We start from the raw sequence: 21,672 nt of genomic DNA, 5'->3' as shown, positions 1-21,672 counted from the left end.
CTTTCTTTGCAAAAGTGTGACCAAAGAGTCTTCAGTCATAAGTTAATGCTTTAATGATTCCAAAAAAGAATCAAAACCACAAAATAGAAGCAAAAAACCAGTTTAAAACAAAATGTTTTATTTTTAATTCAGTTTACAAATTAAATTCTATGGAATTGATTTCTTGGTTTCTGTTCTGCACATCAAAAATCAACCATAGAGAAAGTTTTTCAATTCTGTCAAAAATAAATAAAATAAATCATATATTTAAACAATATCAATATGAAAAGGCCATAGAAACAAAGAACGAAAAAAATCTGCCATACAGCTAAGAAAAAAGTAAGAATAAATTTTTAGGTCCACTCTGGCCACTTTTAGAGCAAAGATTCAGTCCAACTTGTAGGAGGAGCAACAGCAGCACAGCGATCAGCACAGGCTCCATCAGAGCTGCTTTATGGAGCTAAAACAGTCTCATAATTCACAAATGCATAAATTAAGGTTGTTTTCACACCGGATAGTCCAGTAGACTTGGTGTCTTGTTGCACATTTCAGCAACAAGTCAGTTCAAAGTGCTTTACATCACTCACGCCTCACATTATATTCATAGAAATGTCAACAAAAAAAGATCACTGCAACATCTCTCTCACTTGCCTGTTTCCAATAAATTATCTACTAGTAATTTTAGTTATCAACATTGTGGTAATTAGCTCTTTTGAACATCCATATCAAGCTTGACAACCATTTTCAGATAGTACAGATCTGAAAATGTCTGCATGGATGATGTGTCATCCTGGTTTCCACCTTAGTATCTTTATATCTTTGCTGTACCTCATTAATCTCTATATGTGAAGTTATTCCTGAGTTAACGTTGATGTGGGATTTCAAACTCTCCTTTGCTCCCACAATCTCTGTGTGTAACCTCTTTCTGGATCTAGTTATCAGCTTCTGTTGTTTCTTAACATCAGAAGTTGACCCTGGTTCATCTATATTTTATTGACATAACATTATTTTTTGTCTCTTGCTCATGATCACATATCCATGCATCTACATGTTTGTTCAGGACAAATTATTAGTACAAAGTCAGTAACTCACTATGTGTTTGCTTAGATATTAAACTTTCATCCAACTGGCTACACTGAGTTTGAATGCCTTGTTTCATCTCTGAAATTATATTTGAATCCATGCAATTGACTTTGAAACTGGACAGATTCAGCTGCTGAGCTTATCTTTCATCTGAAATACTTATTGCTGTCGTTGTGTCTAAATTATTTTCCTTATTATTTCAGTCAAATAGAAATTATGTTTTGTTGTTTTGCACATCAGACCATTGAGTTTAGATTTATGAAAACTTTATTTGAACAATGCTGTTTCTAGAGTGAAAACTGTCAAGGGATTGTAGCTCATCTTCATATGATTTATCAGGGAAATTTGGATATTTTACAGAGAAAGGTCCGCTGCATTTTAAGGTTGGCCCTAAAGGACTGTTAAATTCTGTTTGTAGGAAAGCTGCAGGTTTGAACGCCTCTTGTCGACCATCTTACAGGTGGCAAGTGGCTGAAAATACAATCATTCAATTTATGACACATTGTGGTGGAATTACTCCCTTTTTACCAAATTTGGATAGATTGAGCATAAAACAGTTGATTTAATTTTATGTCTGTAATATTATCTCTAAATGTGCACTGAATGATTGCATTCAAGAAAACTTTAACTGAAAGTATTTGGCTGTTATTCTGTAGAGCTGTGCAGCTTAGTTCTCCAAAGGACATTCCTTGATGACAACATCTTTATCTGATGTCATTTCCCCATGATGTCACTGCCTTCAATCATGTCTTTGTTTTGTCTGAATGTTGCCATTTGCCCTATTGTGTCCTTAACTGTTTTTTTATTTTATTTTGTTAGAAACTGTGGAGTACTCACTTTTAAACCAGAAAATTAATTAGATGAGTCACTCTATAGCTTATTTTTTCAGAAACTGTAAAGTATTCACTATTTAGATCCAGAGACACTTTTGGATCGAGACTATTTTTTAGACTCCTGTTCTTCCAACCAAGAAATGGAATTAGACCAGAGGATACTTTGTTTACATACTTTAATTCAATATTACATTATTTTTTTCCTTTTTTATGCTATATCCTTTTGTTTGTTATTTTGTTTGTATTTCCTTTTAATTCCTGTAAAGCACATTGTATTGCCTTGTTCTTGAAAATGTGCTATATAAATAAAATTACCTTTACCTGTAAGACAGAGCTTTTTCAAGAAAAATAATTACACTATTGTGTTACTTAAAACATTTTTTTAATGTTTCTTACAATTATTTGTGTCTATAGTTAATCTGTCTGTTGTTGGTTTGATAAACGACACGAAAGATTTTTTGGTGTGTGTTATACATTTTGAACGCCAGATGGCGCCTATTAGACGCCTGGTAGTGTTTTTTAAAATGTGAAACGTGGTCATTTCTATATTTGAGATGTTTTCAAACCCTTGGTAAATGTGACACATAGTCAGGTAAAATGTTTTAGGTGACTTATTTTCTGATAAATCCAGTACAATCACATTATTTGTAAAATCACATTATTTTAGTTTTTTTTTTAAATGCTTTAATAATTATAAATATGTGTAGGACTGCACCGATGACAGATGAGACCAGCCCACCTGGTGGGTCTGTCAGTTTTTCAGTCACACCTCTCACTGCAGAGCATAATAGCACAGAGACTGATTTTTAAACCTTTGCTGACAAAAATAAGATCAGGGGATAAGATGGTATCGACCAATCACAATACCCCAAAATTAAGAAAATTGCCTTCCAGAAATCCGATAAATGGATTCTATATTATACTTACATAGGACATAATGTAAACAACATCAGAGATGCAATAAGTTTATAGCAGGTGTGTGAATGTTCTAATATTCTAAATGTTGATTCCAGCAAGTTCACATTGTTAGCAGAAATAGAGGGCCCTAAAACCAAATTTTGCTTTGGGCCCCAAGGAGGCTTGGGCCGGCCTTGTGCCTAACTGATAACCCACTGAATAAGTCAATAATTTATTGTTCTGCAGTTACAATTTTCCAACAATACTGGTCTGCTCTCTGCTGGCCAATTACATTCATTACAAAACAAAAATACATTTTCAAACACAACTCAGTTCTTGATGATTAAATGTATAAAGGAATGTTTGCACTGCAGGAATTTTTTCCAGGAACCAAAATATGTGTCAATTGGAATTCTTTCAACTCTGTAAGCCTACTTCATCTATCAGGGTGAAACAGAACATTATGTCAATTCTTCACTTACAGAACAAAAGATAAAGTCTATTCTATTTAAATTCAAAGTGCAACAATTAGATATACATTTTTGTCTTCTTTGCTGATTTTGGTAAAAATGTAAATGGTAACCAATGAAAAGTTTGTTCTTTTTTTACATTTATTATTTCTGTCTTTTTGAAACAAATAAATACACAAAAAGAATGTGCTACAGCAGGTTTTACAGGTTTTATAAGTAAGCCCCTGAATGCACCATCCTGTCCATTCATGCTACACAAGATGAGGAAGTTCAAGGCAATCAAGAGTTTTACTAAAAGTTATAGTCACTGTGTTCCTTTAAGGGTTATAGACAACACATAGACAGGCCTCTGTCATATACATTGAATCTTCAAGCTGTGGTTGTTATTGGCACAGCCTAGAATTAATCACACCCCAGTCAAAGTGTTCAGCTGAATATAATAAAAATGCCCTAGTAAAAGTAAAGACTTTGACTAGGACAGTCTCAGTACTGTGGTGAAAATAGAAACCAGACTGAAATGTTTGGTTATTGTTACAAAAATATTGATTGTTTGAAGCAGATTTTCTGATAATTTCGCTGACAAATGGAAGGTTGGAGACCAGCCTGTATCTGTATTGGTATGATGCTAGCCCTGTATTTACTTGGTAAGGGATCAATGCCAGAATTCCCACTATCACATACCCATAGAATCTGTCTTGAAGATCATTTTATAAAGTTTTTCAGAACTTGCTTTAAACTTTTATAGCTTTTTTCAGAAAAGGTTGCCATATTATAAAATGTTCATATAAAAATGTAAATAACACTGTTGATCAACTCTTCAAAGAAAAATCAACAAGATAAAAATATTGACATATTTCTGACTGGCCATGTCATATTTTTAGTAGCATAAGTTCTTATTGGCCCAAGGTTGGATGGAATATTTTTGCAAATTTGATTATGTATCCTTCTTACTGTTAAAAACATCACCACCACTAACAACATTTCAATACATATAAAATGGAAGTGGTCAAAAGGGCCAGTCTAGAATTAATCACAGAAAGCTGAGTATTACTTACTGAGGCTTGTTTATGAGAAAACCAAGCCTGAAAAATTGTAATAATGGTACAACAATCAAACAACAAAGAATAGTCAGTCTTTGATGCTCTGGCACCATCCCCCAGGGGCCTGGTACTGGTGGTGGAGGTTTGGTGAAGAATGCGGCCAAATGGCCGGGCGAGTGGAGGTGAAGGGGTGGTGGTGGTTTGAGCTCTGCTGGAAAGCTGAAGACGCCATGGATGGTGGTCCTTACCAGCTGGGACTTTGACGGTGATTGGACGTGACGTGTCTTGGACCAGAGTTGATTAATCAACGGTGATGAGCAGGATGCACTGGTTGGATGATGCAGGTGGGGCTAGAAAGAGTCCTCCAGTTTGAATTTGTGCCTAGGCTTCATTTGATTTACATATATCATTTTTAAGTGTTTATTGAAACATTGTAATAAATATATTCTACCTTGTAATGGACTGGCAACTTGTCTAAGGTGTACCCCACCATGCACGTGTTGATCGCTGGAAATAGGCAGCGGTCAGCAGCGGTCAATTGTTCCACTCCTGGTCCAAACTAGGAACAAGTGTGTGAGTTGATGGATGGATATCCGGAAGACATGAAATCATCTTGAATAGTGTTCTGTTTCTTATTAAACAAATCAATTATGTAAGCTCTGTGTCAAAATGAAAGCCCTTAGTGGAGGCCTCTCAAAAGAGACTGGTTTAACTTGTGCTTTGGACTGAGTCTTAGTGGTGGAAACTTTATGAAAATGTCTTCCTAAGATTGTTTCCTCATTCTTACATGACAAGTCAGAGTTTCGAGAAACCTCACCCTTAAAACACAATGGAAACAATGCAGATCAGAATGTACCCTGACATTGAAGGCGTTCTAATGATGTTTAGCGATAAGAACAGTGAAACCTTGAAATTCTTCTTTTTGTCTTGTGACCTTTATCTTAACATTTATTCAGCCTTGTAGTGAATCTACAGTTGCAGTGTGAACAGAGAAAAGAGAATAATTTCACCTCATGATTAGGATGCCAAAAATAATTCTTTTTTGTTAATTAAATGTTACACAACATACTTGATTAACAGGGTGTTGATCATTAGGACATGTTTAACTTTTCCATTCTCATTCAAGACATCTAAGTGTCTGTTTTTCTTCATATAACAATCTTGATCCAGTAAAGTGAAATTGAAACTGTTTCAGTCAATGCTTAGTTGAACAACAGATTTTATCTTGCCTCTTGTGAACATTTTGTGAAGACAGAAAACAGACACCTGCTGCTGGAAGCACAAAACTCATGACTTGTTTTGCTGCTCAAACAGGTTTGTTTTATGTATGATTAACAACAATGACGTTAATATCTGAAACAGATAGTCAGTGTCTAGATGCGTCCAATTAACCGTTTCACTTCTAGTCGTGAAATATCGATTAACTCTAGTTTCAAATCACAAGTCAAAACACATTAGTTTAAAACTGTTTTCTTTATGGGATGCCTTTCAAATAAACAGATTTTATCATATTATTGTTGTGGCTTTTAATTGATTATATTTTGTACTGTGTACTGGGCGCCTGAAAATAAAATGTTTTATTATTAGCGTGGCATTCAGATCTATTCAAAATAAGAAAAGTAAATACAAAATATTAATGAAAGCAAAATCAGTAAATAAAGCCCCAAAACAACCCAAACAACCCAAAAATGAAAATGACAAAGCTGAGATATGAATGTGGCTGAATATAAAAACGCTTTAGATGTCCCTTTGGCTTTTTACTTACAGAAAAAAAAAAAAAAACAGATGTAGCTGTATTGGTATTGGTTATACAAGCTATTCACTTGGTGTTGGACCAGTGCAACAAATGCCTTCAAAATCTTCTTGGAAGGTGAATTTAAATGTTTTTCAAAACTTGCCCCTTTAAAGAATGTACGTTAATAAAAAAGGTAATTTTATTACAATATTTTTATTAAAAAATGTAAATGACACTGTAGTGCACTGTGCTAAATTGTTGAAAATCTCTAAACAAAAATGAAAATGACAATCTTGACAATATACACACGTATTTCTTTGGTCTTTTAGTAGCACCAGGGTTGGCCCAAGCCTGCATGGGATGTTAAACATAGATGTGTAATCAAGTTTGCATTATGTTAGGAACATCACCACCACTAACAATGTTTCAAGACTCACTTATCTGTCAGAAAGTGCCAAATTTTGTTGGATGAGTCTAGAGTTAATCACAGATAACGAATATTGTTTACTGAGATGTATTTATAAAAGAACAAGCTCAAAACATTACAAACACAACAATCAAACAATAAAGATTATTTGTTGACATTTCACAAAGTTTAATTGTCAGTTCATTTGCATGTAAAATTTAAAATATTTACAAAATTGTAATACATCTGCACTGAAGCCATCAAATAATTTTTACAAGTTCTCAATATATAATCCATTTATGTATGGTGAGGTCTGTATTAAAATTCAAGCTGTTATGAAAGGCCTCTATTGATTTGAGGACAGTAGACTAGTTTAATTTGTGCTTTGCTCTGTGTCTAAGTCGCTCATCAGATAAAACTGGAAACTTTATGAAAATGTTTCCCTGAGATTGTTTTCTCATTCTTACGTGACAAGAGACAAAGTTTCTGTAAACCTCACCCTTAAAAACAATGGAGAGAATGCAGTTCTGAAAAGTATCCAGAGTTTGAAAGTACTTTAGTCATCCTTATCAGTGTTTCAGCGCTCTGTGTCAAAGATTTATGTTCTGAGAAATGAGTCTTTTCTGTTTTAATCTCTTATTGCCATCTGATATGAAAACTTCATTGCAGTTACGTGACACTTTCGTTGTACAAAGGGCAAACCAGGAAAAACCATAAGAAATCACTTTATGATTTGAAGGAACAGTTGCTCTAGTTTTTGTGTAGGGAAATTTCTGCAAGGAAGTATTTTAGATTGCCTTTAGATATTATTTAACTAAAGAAAGACAATAAGGCTTATTAAAATCTAACCTTCCAGTAAGACTAAAACCAGTCAAGTATGGTTCTATAAAATCTGACACAGTTCTAGAGTTCTAATAGGACTAACTTTCTAATTTACAGAATTTGTAGGAAAAAACTAACAAGTTCATTGCAGGTCCTGGTTGGATGGAGTTTTGCAAATGAAGCACAAGGATTATTATTTGTTTTTTTAATGATTTCAAAAATGAAGGATTCTCTTGTTTTTTTCAGTATCTTTTACAGATGTCACAGGGAATTTGTTCAGACTTTGTCCATCTCTGGTCAGGTTTTCGACAATCCCTACTTATCTCATCTTCCTAAGTAGACATTTTTTCCTACCAGACACAAATTCATCTATATTAAAGGATGGAATCAATGACATTTGAAAGGTTAGAACAACAATTAGATACCACCTAATTTACTGAGTTACATGATAAAGTGGAACAGAACATGTATAACTGGTTAAAGTTACTGGTAACTATGTGAACTCTCATATCTCTTTAGTTAAGTGAATCAATGAAACTGGAGCTTTTAAAGATAACAGAAAAAAGTTCAGAAAGGTCAACATCAGTTACAGAGACCTTGGAGAAATTAACTATTGATCACAGAATGTCTTAATTTGTGTATTTATTACTTAACATGTTGAGTCAAACCAATTTTTTAAGCTTATGATATAATTATTTTGCACATCAGTCCTAATCAACCCATATCAGAGATATGTTGGTCATTTAAGATTCAGACTGTATAGCAGCATATTTTAATGAATTCAAGTTCCCAAATGTTTTTTTTTCTTGAGGTACTTTAGTTATTCTTCAAGTTAGGTGCCAAATCTTCGCCTCTTTTTGTTTATTCTACACTCACAAACATAAACATAGGACAGCTGGGTGCTGAATAGCTCAGTTGGTAGAGTTTTAGTATTTTATGCAGAGGTCATAGTCCCTAATACTTTACTGACAATATGTTTGCCATCCATACATACAGGCTAATTTAACATTACATGGACACCTTAATAGAGGTATAGTGCAATAGGTTGACTTGAAGTAATTACTAACAGCAAATTTATCTACACAACCCAAACATTTTTACAATCATTTTACGTTGAACATTTCCACATTTTGCCTACAACTCCCCAGTTAGTATTTATTAAAGATGTCTCATCATTTTAAAACATTTTTAAATGGTATCAATAGCTGTTTTCTAACTGTTCTATTTGTTACTGAGGTTCTTCTTCTAAACATGTTTATGCATTTAGAGGCGGAGCTAAACAAACCTTCACTGGTGTTGAGTTTCCTTATTCTGCCCAACTTTTCTTCTTCCTGGTTGTGAAGCAGGAAGGTTTTTACCAAGTGAGCTTCATTTGAAGGTAATGTGTTCCATTTTTATTCAATCTTTTGACCCAGTTTTTGTTGTATTTACTGACTCTTTTAAAAAAAATATTATTGTAGATCATTTTAACAATCTCTGAAAAGAAAATCTGTGACTTTACAGATCTATAATATGCTGCACATAACATATAGGCCCAAACATGAGACATTTCTTCCTTCACAAGTTAAGATACGGTTAAAAGTCATAATTAAAAAAAAAATAGTATCTTGTTAAAGTGTTCACTTCAGAGCTTTTATTCAAAGTACTACTTGAACTGTGTAGAACCAATTACATCATGGTATACTTTACAGTACATAAATGTATAAATAACATGGATACTGTAATCAAATCATCCAGATTCAATCAGAAAACCTCTTTGTTTGGATGTTAGCTTCTATCCACAGATTTTCTCTTCTCTGGAATAACTGGAATATTTAGATTAAACTAATTTGCATTATTCAATAATTGGTTTGAGAGAAACATAACCACATTGTTAATCATTTCTATCTTATGTTATGTGGGTTTGTTTTAGTTTTTCTGCTTGTTCCAGATAATTTAACAAGATCACAAGACTGTCCCCAAAGAGTTAATTCAACTTGTAAAAAAAGTAATTTGAGTTAAAATAAATATTGAAAACCTCTATCCACACTCACATGCAAGAAATAAAACAAACAAAAAATTTAACAAACACAAACATCAGTTCCTTTTGTTTTGTAACAAAAAGAAAACAACAACAACAAAACATCCAAGAATTGACTTCACGCTTATTTTTTAGTTGTGAAATATCCAGAGAGGTTTGGAATGATGAGTCTATTTTTCTGTGCTGCTAAAACTCTTAGTCGTTAATCTCAATCATATTTTTTGATAGAAAAAAATTGTGAATATGTTGAACATGTTGAACATTCTCATTTTTATAGTTTTTTTTATTCACAAACAATTTGCAAACTCCGAACGTGATTTATTCATTTATTTATATATATTTTTTTTTTATCAAAACAGAATTTTCTAATTGAATTCTACAAACAGATCACATATTTTTACTCCATATTGTTTTTTTCTGCATTTTCTTGGTATAATTGGAGTGGTTATAAATCAATTTATCTCCCTTTATCTTGATTAAAAATGTTCTTTCATTACCTCATAAAGTTTAAACTTTAACTGTAAATCTTGCATTTTGTTTTTGAACTGTTGTTCCTTGATTTACACTTTGTTTTTTGTTTTTTAATATTTCTTCTGTACAAATTGCATAAAAACTCCATCACTCTGTTTTTTTCACAAAGTGTTTAAATATAAAATAATTTTAAAAAAATAATTATGATGTTCAAAGCTCTTTACATCATAAAAATATAATTTAGTCATCAGTTATGCAACAAGCAATAAATATTACATTTAGTCAAAAGCCATCAGAATCATCAACAGTTTAATAAATTGTAATTCTATGAATAAATCTTTTTGTTTATGTCTTCAAAGACGATAATAGATTTAATTTGAATCAATGTTAGATCATCTTAAAATGGCTTTAGAAACATTTTTAAAAATTGGCTAACTTTGTTCGGGTTCAATTCGTTTATTGAACAAAACTTATGTTACATGTTTTTTAGAATTTGTATAATATTGATTTCTGATGTTGCGTTCAGCCGCATGGCTCCATCTAGTGGACTATTAGTAGAGGTGCAGCTGCTTGTTTACATATTTAACTGATATGAAGCAAAGAAAAACCAATCAGATCATCACCTGATGTTAACACAGTGCCAATGTTAATAATGATAAACATTTAGATAATAATGAATGTTTCTTCCTCAGATGAAGGTAGAACTTGTGGGTCAGATGTTGTGAACTGAGCAGCATGGAGAGGGGCAGAGGCAGAAAAGCTGCCGTTCATCCAACTGATATGAACTTCAGCTATCAGAGGTCAGATCAGCATCTCTAACTGTCCAGGATGTTAGTGTTGTCAGAACTCAACACTGAAATCACTAAATCACATCTTTACTCATAGGGAATATTCAAAACCAACACCAGAATCTGATGCAGAATCTGGCTACAGCAGTCTGTCCTTCCGGAGCAACAAGTCAAAGGATCTTGAGGTTGACTTTAGATCAGACCGACCGTCAGCTGCTGAGAGGTGAGTTGGATCTAAATCCTGTGACTGAGTCAGTTTGTAATGTTTTATTCAACATGTGTTGAGTGGAGATTCAAAGAAATAAACGTTTATGCCCTGATTAGAGCCTAAACTTGGAGTGTTTAGGATTGTTGTCTTTATGCAGAATCAAGTGACCTTGATCTGACGGTCATGAAGTGATGGCTATTCTTTTTCAGAAATATCTGCTAAATAGCAAAAGTAATGATTTCATCAGTCACAGAAAGTCATTCAGGCTCTGAAGCAGCAAAGCAGCTCCACACCATCATACTGTGGTCCAATGCTGGTCCAATGGTCAGTTTCTGATTAGATTTAGTTCAGATGTAAAAACCTATAAATATTCCTAAAATGTTCCACTTGTTTCTCTTCAGTCCACAAAATATTTCCCAAAACCCTGAAAGATCATCAGAAATGTTTTTTGGGTCAATCTGGGTCAGGTCTTTATGTTCTTTTGGGTCAGCAGTGGGGAACTCTCCCCACTGGAGGCCATTTTCTCTCTCATAGAGTTGATTATGACCTTTGACCTTAACTGACACAGAGAAGTCTGCAGAGCTTTGAATGTTGTTCTGGGCTCTTCTGGTACATCCTGGGTCAAGCCAGATTTATTAATTCTGCCAAATATACAAAAACAGAAGAAAATGAAAATGTAGCTTCTCTCTGTGGAGAAATTTGGTTTCTCTACAGGGAGAAACAAAATATTCTTGTGATTGTCTTTCAAAATGAAAGACAATCACAACAATACAGATGAATAATAAAAATGAACTAAAAACATGGTTATTTGTGTAAATAGTCTATAACTGCTTTAATTTATAAATTAAATTAAAATTTCAGGAGTTGTATGCCTCATTTTTTTATTTAGTGGTCTTGAGAAGTTAAAAAAATATATTTTGTATAAAAATGAGGTAGATGAGTAGGTACATTGGTTCTAGTGAAATGGCAGCAAATACAAACTTGTGTTTTTTGAAAGTAGACTAAATGACAGGATAGATCTAGTCTATGACATTTAACAAATCTAAAAAAATCTTTCAAAATGGTGAAATGATGACGAGTAAGAGAACAGAGTTTAACAGAGTTTCTTTATCAACTCTTAATCATTTTCTTCCTCTTCTATCTTGTTCTGCTTTATATTTGTGAATTTAAGTTTGGTTTTGTTTCAAAAAAACAAGTCATTTGTTTTTTTGAAACAAATGACTGTTTACAAATGACTGCCTCGTTTTTTGATTGAAAATGGATGTTTCTCAGAAAAATGTGGTCAGTCAGCTCAGTCTTTCTCTGTCTGACCTGCAGGTAGATCTAAGGGTTACAGATCTATATGCAGAAGCTTTTTTTATGAGGTCACAACCACCATATTTAAAAAAATATATTGCAGAATATGCAGAACATTTTTTTAACAGAGCAAGTTCTTTGTAAATAGTTTTTGAACTATATATGTAAGAAAAGAAAATGACTGTAAATAACATCTTGTTTCCATGTTTAGGCTCTCAGAAGAATCAGACTCTTCCAAATCTGAACTCAGCAATTTGTTCAAGAGTAACAGGTTCATGAGACACAAAGAAAACAGCTGGAACCTTCCTGGTGATCGTCTAGTCAGAGAGTAAGTTAACACCAGTCATAATAAACAACATTTCCAATCTGATCACAAACTTGTCAAATGTTTTCTACCATATTTATACAGATGATTCTGTAATTTTAAAGTAATTTTAAAGTTTAAATTAGAGCTGCACTGATCTTTAAAAATCCTGACCTGCCAATTCCAATTTTGGCCGATACCATTTTTTTGTCTGAAATGTTGCTACATATAGCAAGATAGTAGCTGAGCTGATAACAGTAGGGTGACTATTATTAATCGCTAATATGCAGACACGACCTGCTGGGCCTCTCTATCAATCACTGTCTTCTTCTGCTCTCAGTGCAGAGCAGAAGAAGACAGTGGCTGATTTTTAGACCTCTGCCAAGGTAGATATATAATATATTTACCTTGTGAGTATGTGAGTATTGGCCGATGAACGATCTCCTGCAAATTTTAAGCACATAGAAGTTTTAGAAAATAAGGAAATTAGCATCAATAAATCGGCTGGCCGATAAATCAGCCTGGTTTAAAAGTGTCTCATTGACTTGGTTCCTACTTATTGATGCTCTTTTCTTTGTGGAACTGAAAGTGAGAACTGAAGATGAAAATGCTTCAAATTGTCCCATGATTTAAATGTACAACTATTTCTGTTTTTATCTTTTCTGTAATAATTAGTTCCACATTTGAAACTAATTATTGTCAAATTGATTGCACTTTATTTCTTTCAAATGTTTGTTTTGTGATTGTTTTTCATCTGTCTCCTTTGTAAAAGAGGTTTTGATCTCATCTTGTTTTAAATGCTTAAATAATAATAAAAAAATTAAATAAAAAAAAACCCAATCATTTCATATAAGAAAACAATATGAATGTAAATAACATGCTTTCATATTTAGGAGCCCTCTAGGATCAGAATGTTCTTCATCTGAGTTTAGCGATGTGACTGTTGGGAGCAAAAGGTCTAAAGACGCTGACCATGACTTTAAAAGTCACCCTGAGTAAGTTACCACCAGACACTGAAACCTACACTATATTATACATATATAGAAACCTGAACCTGTTCTGATTTTAGGATTAACAGATTACTTTAGAAATAGCTTAATATGAATTACAGTTCATATAAATTCAGACTAATTTTTCCTCTGAAAATCTGAATTCTGTTTTTCACTGCAAATTTTAAACATAGGAGTTTTAGAAATTTATATGAGAAGCTCATACAAAGCCAAAAGGAGGTGCTACGCCAGAAGGAAGATTTATTACGTCAGCGGGAAGATTTAATACGCCAACAGGAGGCAATACGCCAGCGGGAAGATTTAATACGCCAGCAGTCAGTTCAGAACCAGGAGGCCCAGCGGAAGATAAATGCTGTGGGTGATGAACAACATTTGAACTGTGGAACGACTCATTCATTAAAAAGGTAAAATATTACTTAAAATAACCTTCAAGTTTCTTTGAGAATCCTATTTTTTCATATCAGATTTCACTTCACTAGATGTCAGAATTTCTTAAAGCTCAAACCTTCTTTTATCTCTGGTAACACTTTGGAAAGGAAATTATATTTACCAATATATTACTGAAAATATATTGGAATATAGTCTGTGATATTTTTCCCTATATGTTTTCTACTGTATTATATGTAAATACAACATATTATTCATTTAATATTTTGAAAATATTGCACAATAGGTCGTGAAGTGATGGCTATTCTTTTTCAGAAATATCTGCTGAAGAGCAGAATTTATGATTCCATCAGTCACAGAAAGTCATTCAGGCTCTGAAGAAGCAAATCTGCCCCACACCATCACACTGTTTGTCTGCTGGTCTGATGGTCAGTTTCTGATTAGATTTAGTTCAGATGTAAAAACCTATAAACATTCATAAATGTTCCACTTGTTTCTCTGCAATCCACAAAATATTTCCCAAAACCCTGAAAGATCATCAGAAATGTTTTTTTGGGTCAATCTGAGCGGGTTCTTTATGTTCTTTTGGGTCAGCAGTGGGGAACTCTCCCCACTGGAGGCCATTTTCTCTCTCTTAGAGTTGATTATGACCTTTGACCTTAACTGACACATAGAGGTCTGAGGAGCTTTGAATGGGTCAAGCCAGATTTATTAATTCTGCCAAATATGCAAAAACAGAAGAAAATGAAAATTTAGTTTCTCTCTGACCCACAGGAAGTGTTACAACATGAAAGACAATCATAACAATACAGATAAATAATAAAAATGAACTAAAAACATGGTTATTTGTGTAAATAACTGCTTCCTTATAAATCAAAATTTCTAGAGTTGTTTCTCTATGCCTCATTTCTTTATTTAGTCAAAAAAGTGGTCTTGAAGAATTAAAAATATATAGATATTTTTATAAAGAACAGCATGCTAAAGCAATCATTAGATATGTCCTTTCCTTCAACTAGTGCAGGTTTCTTGCCTCGTTTCATCCTGGAGTTCTAGGAGTTTTTCCTGATATTGTCCACAGTTGGGATATTTCAAAACTGAATACGTGAAATCTTAAAGCACTTTTTAGTTATTTTTTTTATCTTTCCAAGCTTGAACTCCCTCTTTACTTTCCCAATCAGGATGATCTACTATGAAAAATAAAAACATCCTTTTCAGGTAAAAGTGACCTGGAACATCACCATCACTCACTTCATGATTTAAACATCACAAAAAACAAAAATATTTCCCTTCAATATTGACACAAAACAAAATATAAACAATGTGTGAGCATTATTTTATCCCTCCTCTGGTCATCTAGTTTGATTCCCGCATCATTAATTTATTCATGTCTGTTCATCCTATAGATTGTTTCTTTCTCTGGTAACAAAGCTGCTGTCTCAAAGTGAAGACAGCAAAAACTAACTGGAGCTCTTCTCCTTCACATCCTTACAGATTAGTATTTATTAAAAGTTATCATTACAGTAAAATAAATAATATATCTTAAAACAGAGTGGTCAGATATTTTGTAGTGGATTTCATAATCTGACTTTTCAAATGTGCTAAATTTTTTATTCTCGCTGTTTTCTTATGATGGCTGTAAAACCTGACAGGAAACATGAAGATAATCATGAATCTGTTGTTTTTACACATATGATTTAAATTATGAAGAAATGCAACATCAAAACACAAGGTAAATATTATTATATTATTATATTTCTATTTCTTTATCCTAGTCTCTCTTGAGCTGGTTTTCATTCTGGTTGTTTGACTTCTTAGATCAGCTCTAAAAGAAAATGATGTCAAAATTCAAGATTTACAGGAAAGGTATTTAACCCTCTCCAGGCAGATGTTGCAGATTTGCAAAAGCTTAATGCTACTTTCCTTGTCTTTGCAAGTAATTTGAGCCTGAGAGGGTTAAATGTTTTAATGTGAAACATTGTGGGGGGGGGGTTATTTGGCCAATTAGATAAGTTTAGTGATTTAAAAAAACAAATAATATTTTGTTCACCTAATCTTGATTTCAGCTCTAATCAGATGTTATTCAGTTTTAAGGTCTTAACTGTGAAAACACAATAACTCAGTTTCTTATCTGATTTGCTAAGATGCTAATTATTTATGGGGATTTACTATAAAATTGAATTGTTATTTAAGAATTATAAAGTTTACACATGTTAGGTCTAAATACCTGAACACAGACATAAAAAGAGAGACAGGAGTCAAAATTGTAGTTTTACCTGGAGGGAGAACAGCTGAATCTCAGTTACAGATTAGAGCCTATGTTCTGAAGATGCAACTGAGCCCCCTTCCTGCTTTTATTAAAATCCAGAACACCCTACTTGTTACATACACAATGAGCAACCCTAAACGTAGGGGTAAAAGAGCACAGATGCACACTCAAATGCACAAAACTTAATTATACAACCTTCAAAAGCATATTTCATAAGATAAGAAATCAGTTCCTCTGGATAATGAGCTTGAAACTACTTGTTCATGGTACCCTCCTTCATGGTACCCTCCTTTTTACTCCTCAGCAGACCGCTTTTTCATTTTCTGCAAACACTCAAATCACTCCTTTAGAGAGTAATGTAAACAAAAATTCATGAAATCATTTACTTGTTTGAATAGTTGAAGAGATGTGAAATTAACGAACAGAAGCAGCATCACTTGAGGTGAATATTTGACTTAAATTCAGTAGAAAAAACACTTAAAAGGTTTATTTAGGCCAGTGTTTGTTTAGCCAGTATGTTTGTATTAATTAAGTTGCTCATTTTGCTCTACAGATCATCTCATAAGGAAAAGGAAATTGAAGATCTCAAACGAATGTATGTCACAGTAAACAATTTGAAACATGAATTTTTTTTTTTTTTTGTTAATGACTGTGAGCTGATGTAAGACATCAAGATAAATATGTGTTGGTTTTAAACAGAATAAAGGAGAAGGATGAACAACTTGAACTGATATGGTAAATATTTTTCAACATTCATTCATTCACTGTGAGCTGGTTTTCATTCTGCTGGGTGTTTCACTCAACATATCTGTGCTTAAAGAAAAGCAAAAGGAAAACTGAGGTCTAAGTACATAAGTACTTCTTGTTCCAAGTTTTTAACAATAAGTAAACAGTTTCTAAACTCTGGGAGTCTGATAGGTCATGTAATTAAAAATGTTAACTGAAACTTTTAAAATTTTCAAAGGAAACTTCTCTTCCATTGCCAAAATAGTTTTAATAACTATTCATAAAACATCATAGCTGACATTAATGATTTACAAACGCAGTTAAATGATTTACCCTGAACTTACTTGTGTTTCCAATAACTTAGTAAAAGTTAAATTTACACAGACAAGGGACTGAAATATCCACCATGAAGCCCATAACAAAACTGAAATTAAATTGAGGCTCAAAGTAATATTAGGACGACGTAGTGAGTCAATGCCTATCCCTTTCATGCATAGCGGTCGCAGCAGTGAATGACTATCTAAAAGCCACTAAAAATCTTTATTAAAAAAATTTTAATGTTGCCTTAAGAAATTCAAAAACACTTTGGAAAAAGATCCTGACATAAAGGATCAAAATTCAAGCATGAAAGGGTCATAAAACAAAATGGACCCATGGTGTTGAAATCATTTTGACCCATTGATTTTATGGCAATGGAAGAATCACTAATCATATTTATTCTCTGGTCTTTTCTACTCACAGTATCTCGTTTATTCTATCATTTGTAAAGATGTGGCATTTACTAAAATGAAAAAAAAATGATTCACCCTTTAATTAACTCAAAACCAGCCAGAGTAAAACATTTTTTACTTTGTTGAAACTAAAAACACTTAATTTTTGTAAGGATCAAAAAGAAGGAAGAAGCTCAACAAAAGAAACATCAAATGAAGTAAGTATTTGCTTTTTTAAATGTTAAAACAATGTCTTTTATAGTTACTATCAACTATAAATGAAGGCCAAATGACTCAGATATCAGGTGGCCAAAACAATGTGGATGATCAATAGCAAATTGAACATCCACATGATTAATTCGGCAGAAATAATCAATGAGATTGATTGTCTCATCAGACTGCAGCCAGTGTTTGTTCAGTTGTTTGTTTTCCATTTGTCTATTCTTCCTATTTTCTTGAAACATTGTGTGAACTTATTGATCACGTTCTGATGAACATGTCCACTGCTTTTACAGAGTTCATGAGATGGAAGCACAACTTCAACAATCAAGGTAATAAAGCCCAAATGGAGCTTCAGGTGGTTGATAAAGTGACCTTCACACTGAGTAAACATAAGTAAACAGCTTGTTCAGGGCATCTGAGTTACTTGTTGTTTCAACATGGTCTATGTAGCTGGGAAACCCTGAAGAGCCCAGAAGTTTAATAACATGGTGTTTCCATATATTGTAGTGGTAGTATATCAATAACATGCAATGCAAATGATCTGTAAAATATTCTACAAGATTAATCCAGAAGATCCAGTGTCTTGCTCACCCTCAAATGTTTTACTTAGTGCTAACTTTTTCTGCTGTCTTTGTTCACCGACAGATCTGCTCTGACAAAAAAGGAAGATGAACATGAGAAACTTAATCAAAGGTAGAGTTAAAAAAAACTATGTATTTTTTTCAACTCAATTTGTTTACCTACAAATTTTCTTGATCCAACAAAGGTGAAAAAAATACCTTTGTCACTATTGCTGACTTTGTAACGAGTCAGCAATAATGACTCGTTACACAGCCAGAACCAGCTGCTTATATTGTTCATTAATTACTTTACCTGTCGTTGCCTTTCAGTCTTCTCACTGTCCTGTTTTTCTTAAAGTGAATGTGCTGTGCAGGAGTCACATTTGTCTTAAAGTAAATGTCTCAATGCTGGGGATTTGAGGGTGGGTAGAGTTTCTATCTTCACCTCTTCACATTTAGATACCACATCCTCTACTCTGGATCTGCCTCTCAGTGTTTTAGTTGGACCCTCAACAAAACCAACTGAAGCTGTTACTACAATGGGAGACTCTTTCATCATAGCTATAGACTTTGGGACTACATACAGCGGGTATGCCTTCAGTATAACCTCCAGAGGCGAAGAAATTGATCCTCATTTGAAGGTCTGGGGTAAAGAAGTTGGCCTGAAAATCCCGAAGACTCCGACCTGCATCCTTTTTGATAAACAACAAGAGTTTGTGAGCTTTGGTTACGTAGCCAAGAAAGATTACCTTTCAAAAAAGGGCCAAGAAGCGAGAGACATGTTGTTCTTTGACTGCTTCAAGATGGCGCTCTATGGCAAAGTGAGTAAAATTCAACTAATCATTAGAGGTAAATGAGTTCAAATAAAATTATTCAGGGAATATTGTCATTAATTCTCTGAATATATAACTATAGTGGATTAACATTTTATTTTCATAACCTTAAAAAATGTTGAGTTTGAAACACAAACACTCATTATAATCACAATGCTGTAGAAAATCAACAGAGATCTGATGATCAAAGCAGCCAATGGGAAGTCAATGAAGGCACTGAAGGTTTTTGCAGAATCTCTGAGATTCATGAAGGATGATGCTTTGGAAACCATCAACTCCAATGCAAAAGGTAAAAAGTTCACAGCCTTTGGCTTCACCTGGGTCCTGACGGTTCCTGCCATCTGGGATCCTTCATCTAAACAGTTCATGAGAGAAGCTGCAATGCAGGTACATTAAAGTATTTCATTCAACACAAAATCAAAATTTGATTATATGAATTTGAATATTTTGGCTTTGCTTATTCTAAAAGAGACGGTCATGTTATTGATTGCAGGCAGGCATTGTGTCAGAGGGAAATGAAGATAAACTGGTCTTTGCACTGGAACCAGAAGCTGCTATAGCTTGGTGTCAAAAGCTTCCAGCTGAAGGTTTCATCACACAGAACACCAGCAGAAACACCCTGGACCAGTCTCCAGGAACTCAGTACATTGTCGTCAATTGTGAAGGTTATGCTCTTACCTCTGGTTTTATGACTGAATGTTTGTATAAATACAGAATTTACATTAAAATTGTAAAATTTCCCCGTTTTAATGCAGGTGGAACCATTGACATAACTGTTCATGAAGTCCTGGAAGGAGGAGCCCTAAAGGAGCTGCACAAGGCCTCTGGAAACGACCTGGGAGGACAAAATGTGGACAGAAAATTTAAACAGTTCCTGAGAGAAATATTCTGTGATGGAGTCTGGGACAAATATGAACAAGATTACCCTGGTGAAGTTCAGAAAATAATGTATGACTTCACACTTTTCAAAAAGGGGGATAAAGATGTAGAAATCACCTGCTCACTTAACTTGGCAAGATTGGCTCAGGATAAAAAGGATATTGAAAAGTTCCTTGAAGGAGTTCAAGGAGCTTCCTGGGATGAAGGATCGATCAGAATCTCCAAAGAAAAACTAAGATCGTTCTTTGACGAGAGTCTGCAGGGGATCGTAAAGAGTTTAGACGATATTTTAAGAAGAGGTTACAGAATTGGGTACATTCTGTTAGTCGGGGGTTACGCTGACAGCCAGATTCTACAGAGACACATTACTGAAGAGTACATTGATGAATGTGAAGTTCTGTGTCCATTTAGGCCACAGGAAGTGATCCTGAAAGGAGCTGTGATGTTTGGGAGAAACCCAGCAATTATCACATCCAGAAAAAGTGCCTTCACTTATGGGCTTAGAGGAAGAGAAAGTTTTGATGGGCAGACAAGAACACATGGCAGACAAGAAGTTCACAAACCAAGATGGTGAGTGGTGTGACGATATTTTCATGAAACTTATAGAAAAAGAAGAGGATGTTGACTGGAAGCAAATCAAAAGCAAATCAAACAACCAGGAGCTATAATTTTTATCACACACAACATGAAAGTCCAAAGTATGTGGATGAGGAGGGAATAGAGAAAATTGGTGGGTTTTTACTTGACTCACCAAACACTGAACGTGGCATGAACCGTGAATCCAAACTGAATATCAAGTTTGGCTTCACAGAAATGAAAGCAACGGCCACAGACCTCGATTCAGGTTCAACTAAATCTATCAAACTCGACTTTATGAGGCGGTGAAAGGCTTTGACCTCCTCATAAAGTCACAAGAACATCTGGTGGCTTTCATGGTAATTCACTGCTGTTTGTCCAAACAGGGAACAAACTGTAAAACGGTGTAATAGAGAAACAATGAATTGTAACATTAATTATACTTTAAAACAAATAAATGTAAAAATCATCTGTGATACTGACTTTTGATCACTGTATGTCTGCAAGTTTTCCAATAAACTAATCGTGTCTCTACATCTAAACCTCAATGTTCATGTGTTTAAATATTATATTTACACCGATACCTTTCTGTGCCATGCTCATGTGTTTATCCATGTGTTTGCTTATCTTGGCCGCTATGATGCCTGACCTGAGCTTCCAGGTTGTGGAGAGGCAGGTTATTGGTCGGTAGTTGGGTGGGACCGGACCCTTTGATGGATCCTTCTGGATTAGGATTGTCCGCCCTTCAGTTAACCATTCAGGGTGAGTCCCACATTGCAGCAGCTGGTTCATTTGGGCTGCCAGTCGCTCATGGAGAGCAGTGAGTTTCTTTAGCCAGTAGGCTTGGATCATGTCAGGCCCTGGTGCTGTCCAGTTTTTCATACCTGAGACTCTTTCTTGAACATCTGTCACAGTGATGGTTACCGGGGCTTTTGCTCTTTGGCAAAACTCTGACTGTACCTAAACACATTGGCTTGACACATTTACTCATCCAAAATTATTTTCTCAATGAGTGTCTGAGGAACATCTGGAAGTAATCACAGAAGACCTTTGTGCCTTTTTGAGTCATTTTTTACAGAAATAATGATTTGCTTTATGACCAAAGCTGATTAATTCTTCATGTTCATCAAACAGGATGCAGGCAGGAGTCT

General features: G+C 34.2%; 1 pseudogene; it reads left to right on the top strand.

Moving 5' to 3' along the window:
• The first annotated feature begins 10,309 nt into the window (after positions 1 to 10,309).
• LOC129374463 (heat shock 70 kDa protein 12A-like) lies at positions 10,310 to 21,063 on the top strand (annotated as a pseudogene).
• The last annotated feature ends 609 nt before the right edge of the window (positions 21,064 to 21,672 follow it).

This window comes from Poeciliopsis prolifica, unplaced genomic scaffold (genome assembly GCF_027474105.1).
Source record: "Poeciliopsis prolifica strain line A6 unplaced genomic scaffold, Auburn_PproV2 SCAFFOLD036, whole genome shotgun sequence".
NCBI classification, from domain to species: Eukaryota; Metazoa; Chordata; class Actinopteri; order Cyprinodontiformes; family Poeciliidae; genus Poeciliopsis; species Poeciliopsis prolifica.
This window is presented reverse-complemented; position numbering and strand designations above follow the sequence as displayed.